At 38.8% G+C, this 7,241-nt stretch overlaps 1 pseudogene; it reads left to right on the top strand.

Moving 5' to 3' along the window:
* Positions 1-1,460: 1,460 nt before the first annotated feature.
* Positions 1,461-3,397, top strand: LOC149187937 (3-phosphoinositide-dependent protein kinase 2 pseudogene; annotated as a pseudogene).
* The last annotated feature ends 3,844 nt before the right edge of the window (positions 3,398-7,241 follow it).

The raw sequence follows: 7,241 nt of genomic DNA, 5'->3' as shown, positions 1-7,241 counted from the left end.
GGCCAACGGTTTGGTTGAGTCAATCAACAAAGTTCTAGTCATCATGATTCGACGGATCATTGGTATCGATCGAACGAATTGGCATAACATGTTATTTTCGGCGCTATGGGCATATCGAACTTCAGTGAAAAATTCAACAGGTTTCACCCCTTTCCAGCTAGTTTATGGCTTAGAAGCTGTGTTACCTATTGAATGCGAAATCCCATCACTTCAAATGGCTGTCAAATTACTTCCAGCTACTTCCGAAGAGGAGAAACGGTTATTATACTTGGCTAAATTAGATGAGACTCGACGTGACGCTACTTTAGCTATCGAGACTCACGCGAAACGAATGAAAGCTCAGTACGATAAAAATGTAACCCCTCGAAGTTTTTTGGAAGGAGACCTAGTACTATTATATGATCAAGCTAACTGTTATCACTGAAAATGCTATTGTCAAAATTTTTTTAGTCTAGCTTAAAGTCAGGGTGTTTTCGCAGCGCCTGAATTCTTTTTAGCAGTTTCGCAGCGCCTGAATTATTTTTAGCAGTTTCGTAGCGCTACCTGTTTGCGTGGTTTCGTAGCGCTGCTACGAAATTGGGAATTGGTTCAAGTTTTCAGCGAAGGTCCAAATCCTAGCATGCCTATTGTATAGAGTTTTGCTTCCCTCCAGGGATGTTGATGAGGGCAGTGACAGTGTGTCCAAGGAGGCACCCTATGATGATGCAGCTATTGTAGGATTGTCATCAAGTACATTAAGGGAGTTATCTTTGAAGTCTGGTTCATAGGTGATGGTGAAAGATGTACATACTAATGTGGGAGACTTGCAGGAGATTTTGTGTTGAATCCTCCAGACAAAGAATCTATTAAATTCCATAAAACATAGAGTGTTTGATATTTGGGATTGTCTTTTCACAATCTGTAACTTCTTTCACAAAACAGGGCGCCACAATGGATTGAAAGATTTGAGAAATATTTATGATAAAGTTCATATCCACACCTTGTTCAAGGATAAAGATAAGGATACTTCGGTTTTTCAATCTGAGGATGATTGATTTTTCGATCATAAGTGACCTCTAAGGAAGATTGTCTAAAGCAGAGGTTTGACCGTTTTGTCGTTGCATTGGAAGATGTTTCCAAAGATGCGCTACTTTTCTTAAAAGACAAAGCCTTGAAACTCTTGAATTCCTTGTTTCTGTTTCACTGCAAAATATGGTACCCAAGGTTAAATGTTTTTCCTATATATTGTGCTCGGTCTTTTTCCAATGGATACCTTACACTTTGTAAAGTCACTGCTGCACAGAAAAAGATATATGGGAACTGAAAGATCTAGGACATCAAACAGCTCAGAGGATTGTTCTGGTTTCTGGTCCATTGCATTCTGTGCGAGAAATAAACCAAAATTTTCCAAATTTGGTTTCGTTTTGTCTCGAATGAAGCTTAATCAGTTAATCAAAGATGAAATTATTACCAGTTAGCGCATGGTGCCTTCAGGAAAATCCCTGATAGAAATAAATGGAGATTTAGTAAACGTCGAGAGCATTGATCTTTTCTCGTTGATGGGATTGGTTCGTGGTGAATTGTCATTGGCAGACCAAGTAGCAAGGTTAAAAGTTCTTCGAAAGGTAATGAAGATGTTACTATATACACCTGCGCCATCCGAACAGGGTTCTTTTCGTTCAAGACTTCCGTTCTATCCTCGTAAACTATCTGAGCAATCTTAGGATAAAAGTTAAATGTAATTTAATGTGGACATCATGCACTTTTAAACAAGAACGAAATTTTAGGTCATTGGTTTGGCACCGACGTGAATCATAATACAGATGGCGCTGAAGGAGTTAGGTTTAGCCTTTTGGCTGATCTATATACGTCCACGTCCTCGGTATCATGCTAAATCGAATCCTCATGACCGTGAATGATGTTAAGGGGCGCATAAGAAAGGGCCTACAATTTATTTCTCCGGAGCCTACAGAATCGAGACAATTGGATGGCGGAGAATTCAAGTAGCAGACAACAAAACCAGTGAATCTCCATCTGGCGGTTCGTTTGCAACTCGTGCCTAACCTCATGATATCTTCCAAGCAGTAAATACTTTATCTGATGTGTTTTCTCAGAAAGGGAGTTCATTTGTTCATAATATATTACAGAGAAGATCTAGGTTGCTTCCAGAAGAAACAGATGGATCCTCGGCTTTACTTAATTCACCGGTTCATATCACAGCTCTGAAATTTGAGAATTAAATTAACCAAGTTCTTCATGGCCTAAAAAAAAACAGAGTCTCAAGAAGCAGAATATAAGTTTGCCCATGAAGAACTATATTTCCTCTGTTACTTACAATACCTTGTTGCTGGGAGAATTCATACATCCAGCAGTTGAATGCCATGGTGCTGCACGAATAGTCAGAGGCTGTGCAATTTATATCAGAGAAACTGGAGCACTTTGCCAAATAGTGGTGACCGGAATATACTCTTTAAATGTTTTCCTTTCTGCGCCAGTTATGATTCTTTTTATTTAAATTCATATTACAGTTTCAGGTGAAGATGATTTTTAGAGTTGGAAAGGGCTATTTTGTATACAGTAAGTCGAAGGCCTTAGCTGCGCTAAATGGTATGAGGATGGAAAACTCAAACAAACTGGAAACGATCTATGGGCACTGGGTTGCACTTTGTATCAGATGCTGTCTGACATATCACCTTTTAAAGATGGCAGTGAGTGGCTCACATTCCAAAGGATCATGGATAAAGGTTTCAAATTTCCTGAATATTTTTCTTATGAAGCACGGCACCTTATTGATTGTTTGCTGGATATGGACCCATCTAAAAGATTGGCTTCTGGCCCTGAAGGGTATGCTTCTCTCAAGAGTCATCCTTTCTTCAAGAGAGTTGACTGGGATAATGTTAGGGGTATGCTGGCTCCAAAGTTAGCCCCACCATTAACTGTTGACAAGGAAGATGAAGCTGAAGATGCTGGGTTGTTTCTTTCACATGCTGGATATGGTTCTACTAATGATGAAGCACCTCCCAAAGAGAAAGAGTTGGCCTCATCATCAGTGGCAGTAGAGAATAAGGAGCACAAGGCTAAATTTTATACTATCGATGCTTTTGACTCTAAATGGGAGAAATTTCTAGATCCAGGGGAGTTCATTGTGATGGTTTCATTGGTTAAGAAAATTCGGAAACTTTACAACAAAAAGATGCAGCTGATGCTGACAGACAAGCCAAAGTTGATATATGTAGACCTAGTCAAATTGGTACAGAAGGGTGAGATAGTTTGGTATGATAATCTTAAGGAGCTTAATGTCCAAGTGTTGAATTCTTCCAACTTTAAGATCTGTACTTTAAAAAGGATCACCTCATTTGAAGATTTGAAGACAGCAAGGAATACTACACTGACTTTATGTTCCAGTTGGGATTTATGAAGCTTTTTATTGGTTTGATGCTAATCAAGTTGGCTGTGATATGTAATGACAGAAGCAAGCTTCATCTTCTTAAAACTATTTAGGTTCCTAATAGCTGTACAAATTTCTGAAGAGATCATGAATCTAAGTAGAAAACGCTTCAAAGATACATAGGTTCTGTTTTGACATCTACAGCAGTTTCGTAGCGCGCTACGAAACTGCTGTAGAATGCTGTTTTGTGGAAAAACAATGAATTTTGATGATGAGGTCAGTTAATGGTAAAAGAAGGTCTCAAACTCAGGCAGGGAGATCATACATGGGTTTCATAACAACTCAAACAGTGACAGGTGTAGGTCTTGAAGGGAAAATAAAATATTTTGTTTATTTTTATAAAGTTTTCTCAAAGGCAATTTATGACCGAGCTACAAGGGTATTGGTGGAGTTACCAGAATGTTCGGTTGATACACCTGTTGGTCCTTAAAGTATCCAGATCATATAGCATATGGTGGTTATGCGTTGTTAATTGAAGGTTCAAAGAACTCGGAGTGTGGTCTTTAAATGATGAAGAGGAATGGAAGACAGGGGACCGTGGATATAGGGTGATTAATTTTATCAATTAATAAGCTGTCTTACAGCTAGCATCCGAGACCAGCTTGCTCGGTGAATGCTCCCTTAACATATCTTAGCCATAATGAAAATCATACAGCTGTCCAGCATCCAAGAAAGCATCAAGTCTGCGAGGAGAATGAAATTAGTATTTTAGTTGGATTAGGATTGTGTGTAATTTTAGTTCAGCATGTTTGTAATTAATGCAGTAGTTAAAAGCATGTAGGAGTAGTTAATAGCCACCTTCGAGGCTCCCCTCATGCTGGAGGAGGAAGCTCGAGGTGTTTTAGTTTGCTTGCCTATATATGGGCCAAGGTTAGATGTAGAAAGGGTTGGATACTTAATAGAAAAACAGTGTTGCTTTGGGCCATTGTAAGACCTTTTTGACAGTAATAGTAAAACAGAGTTATTCTCTTCTCAAGATTCTCGAAGGATTGTCATGATCAAATGTAGTGATGATGTGTTAGACTTTGTGTTATTTTATGGTTTTGTTGTATGCAATCACTCAGAATTCATAATTATATGCTCTGACTTCCTGTGTATACAGCAAGTTATGTGTTGGTGGAATATGTTTGACATGTAATGCTAAGAGCCTTGATTTCCATGAGGCCACTGTGTTTTCCTTGTTTACTTGATATTATAGACTCCATAGGCCAATGAGAGCCAGTTTGATGTGTTTCCAACCAGTTATACTTTCATAAGTGAATAAAGAGTTAGCCATCTAGTGTTTGAAGGATTTTATCAAGAGTTGTGAGAGAGCCCTCTCTGATTAGGAAGGCTAATTCCTAATCTAAAGTATGGTCTGAAACAGTTACATGAAACTTGGCTTGGTTGCAGCCCCTAGTACTGGTTTTGTGATAACATTTTGGTGCGTCTGCCGGGAGCCTGAAGCTTACTCTCTCCCGTAATTTGAAGGTTGGATTTCTGAAGGTAGCAGGAGTTCAAAATGATTTTCATGGCTGCAAAACTACCTTGGCGACTCCATTGTTGAAGAATTCAAAGTTTATACATTTATGGTGATTCCACTGGAGTTATGAAAGACCCAGAAGCTGCCATTATTTGTTCAAGGTATGCATGCATAGATTTCTCAGGAATTCATGGTTTCCCAAACCATTTTCCCAAGGATGTTTATTTTCTAAAGAATGGTCCAAAATTTAACGGTGAAGACTTGAGTTTAACGTTGGAGCATATCTCAGATTTTTGTCATTTTGCTGAGCTTCTTAGAGTTAAACATGAAGATGTTTGCATAAGGTTGTTTTGTGATTCACTTCAAGGGAAATGCAAACAATGGGTTGAATGTTTGCCTGCCGAATCCATTAAATCATTTCAAGACCTTTGGCTCATGTTCTTGGAGGAATGGACAGATAGGACAGAGGAGGTAGCAGACTCTCCCTCAGTTGAAGGTTTTAAACAATGGAATAATGATCACAATCAAGAAGAAACAAATGAATCTTTTTCCTTGTCCTTGTCTTCATATCTGAAATCCTTTGACTGCAAGTCAGAGGATAAGATGAAATTTTTTGATGAAATTGCCAAAGATATTGAGAAAGAAATTGAAGGTTTAGAAGGACGGATTCAGGCATACAATTTTCATGATCATGATTATTATTCTCAAAAGTTTCCTGTGACAGAGCGCAAGGAGACTATGCTGCTTCCTCTCCCTTTCATGATTGAGGAACTGAATACTGTGATTGAAGATCAGTTTGCACAGCTGGAAAGTTTCAAGGAAGGACAAGCTGATCATATGTTCTGGGACCCTATAGCTGATTACATGGAAGAGTTTTACTCTCCAGTGTTTCGGTTTTCATATGAAGATCAGAGACTATTTCAGTGGCAGTGGTCTTTACATTATCACATTGGATTTGAAATCCGATACAGTCAGAGACAGTTTCAGTGGCAGCGGTCATTACACTATCACATTGGCCCTGAACTCCAGGACAGTCAAAGAAATCAAATGTCAGATGAGGCAAATGATTGGCTGCATTGGAAATTTCACATTGATTGAGCTGAAGAAGTTGAAATGGTTAGGGTAGGTAGGTAGAGGTAATTGCAAATAAGCTCAAGTTCAACTGAGCATTTTTCAGTAGGTATAGTTCTCATTCTCCTACAGTCATGCTTGTCAAGAAAATTTCAGTTTGTCAAAATGGATAAGGCACTGGAGCTGCATGTTCTTAGTGTACCACAGGGGCACACTATCCCAAGTGGAGCCACTGTTATCACTGAAAATGCTATTGTCAAAATTTTTTTAGTCTAGCTTAAAGTCAGGGTGTTTTCGCAGCGCCTGAATTCTTTTTAGCAGTTTCGCAGCGCCTGAATTATTTTTAGCAGTTTCGTAGCGCTACCTGTTTGCGTGGTTTCGTAGCGCTGCTACGAAATTGGGAATTGGTTCAAGTTTTCAGCGAAGGTCTAAATCCTAGCATGCCTATTGTATAGAGTTTTGCTTCCCTCCAGGGATGTTGATGAGGGCAGTGACAGTGTGTCCAAGGAGGCACCCTATGATGATGCAGCTATTGTGGGTTTGGCATCAAGTACATTAAGGGAGTTATCTTTGAAGTTTGGTTCATGGGTGATTGTGAAAGATGTACATACTAATGTGGGAGACTTGCAGGAGATTTTGTGTTGAATCCTCCAAACAAAGAATCTATCAAATTCCATAAAACATAGAGTGTTTGATATTTGGGATTGTCTTTTCACAATCTGTAACTTCTTTCACAAAACAGGGCGCCACAATGGATTGAAAGATTTGAGAAATATTTATGATAAAGTTCATATTCACACCTTGTTCAAGGATAAAGATAAGGATACTTCGGCTTTTCAATCTGAGGATGATTGATTTTTCGGTCATAAGTGACCTCTAAGGAAGATTGTCTAAAGCAGAGGTTTGACCGTTTTGTCGTTGCATTGGAAGATGTTTCCAAAGATGCGCTACTTTTCTTAAAAGACAAAGCCTTGGAACTCTTGAATTCCTTGTTTCTGTTTCACTGCAAAATATGGTACCCAAGGTTAAATGTTTTTCCTATATATTGTGCTCGGTCTTTTTCCAATGGATACCTTACACTTTGTAAAGTCACTGCTGCACAGAAAAAGATATATGGGAACTGAAAGATCTAGGACATCAAACAGCTCAGAGGATTGTTCTGGTTTCTGGTCCATTGCATTCTGTGCGAGAAATAAACCAAAATTTTCCAAATTTGGTTTCGTTTTGTCTCGAATGAAGCTTAATCAGTTAATCAAAGATGAAATTATTACCAGTTAGTGC

This window comes from Pinus tabuliformis, chromosome 3_1 (genome assembly GCF_031772625.1).
Source record: "Pinus tabuliformis cultivar Carrire ecotype Pingquan chromosome 3_1, CPIR1, whole genome shotgun sequence".
NCBI classification, from domain to species: domain Eukaryota; kingdom Viridiplantae; phylum Streptophyta; class Pinopsida; order Pinales; family Pinaceae; genus Pinus; species Pinus tabuliformis.
The sequence above is the reverse complement of the archived record's forward strand: the minus strand, read 5'-3'. Positions and strand labels throughout refer to the sequence as shown.